Source organism: Bison bison, unplaced genomic scaffold, assembly GCF_000754665.1.
Source record: "Bison bison bison isolate TAMUID 2011002044 unplaced genomic scaffold, Bison_UMD1.0 scf7180017864154, whole genome shotgun sequence".
Lineage (NCBI taxonomy): Eukaryota > Metazoa > Chordata > Mammalia > Artiodactyla > Bovidae > Bison > Bison bison.
The window spans coordinates 427,566-428,496 of record NW_011494726.1 but is presented as its reverse complement, the minus strand read 5'-3'; the positions used below and the strand labels follow the sequence as shown (position 1 = coordinate 428,496).

General features: G+C 49.7%; 1 protein-coding gene across 1 annotated transcript in view; it reads left to right on the top strand.

The window, feature by feature from the left end:
* Positions 1 to 931, top strand: part of KCNK15 (potassium channel, subfamily K, member 15) — an 11,754-nt gene that overhangs the window by 4,476 nt on the left and 6,347 nt on the right. The gene's annotated exons all lie outside the window — the stretch shown is intronic.

Sequence of the window (931 nt, the reverse complement as noted above, 5' to 3'; positions counted from 1 at the left end):
ATGGCATCTGGTCCCATCACTTCATGGCAAATAGATGGGGAAACAGTGGAAACAGTGTCAGACTTTATTTTTGGGGGCTCCAAAATCACTGCAGATGGTGACTGCAGCCATGAAATTAAAAGACGCTTACTCCTTGGAAGGAAAGTTATGACCAACCTTGATAGCATATTCGAAAGCAGAGACATTACTTTGCCAACAAAGGTCCGTCTAGTCAAGGCTATGGTTTTTCCAGTGGTCATGTATGGATGTGAGAGTTGGACTGTGAAGAAAGCTGAGTGCCGAAGAATTGATGCTTTTGAACTGTGGTGTTGGAGAAGGCTCTTGAGAGTCCCTTGGACTGCAAGGAGATCCCACCAGTCCATTCGAAGGAGATCAGCCCTGGGATTTCTTTGGAGGGAATGATACTAAAGCTGAAACTCCAATACTTTGGCCACCTTATGCGAAGAGTTGACTCATTGGAAAAGACTCTGATGCTGGGAGGGATTGGGGGCAGCAGGAGAAGGGGACGACAGAGGATGAGATGGCTGGATGGCATCACTGACTCGATGGACGTGAGTCTCAGTGAACTCCAGGAGTTGGTGATGGACAGGGAGGCCTGGCATGCTGTGATTCATGGGGTCGCAAAGAGTCGGACACGACTGAGCGACTGAGCTGAACTGAACTGAACTGAAGAAGTCAAGTCAAGTCACTCAGTCATGTCCGACTCTTTGTGACCCCATGGACTCTAGCTCCCCAGGCTTCTCCATCCACGGGATTCTCCAGGCAAGAGTATCGGAGTGGGTTGCCATTTCCTTCTCCAGGGGATCTTCCTGACACAGGGATCGAACCCAGGTCTCCCACACTGCAGGCAGACTCTTTACCATTTGAGCCACCAGGGAACTTTTCAGAGGGCCTGTAAAATCCCCTGTGAACTGGACTCTCTGTCTTCCTT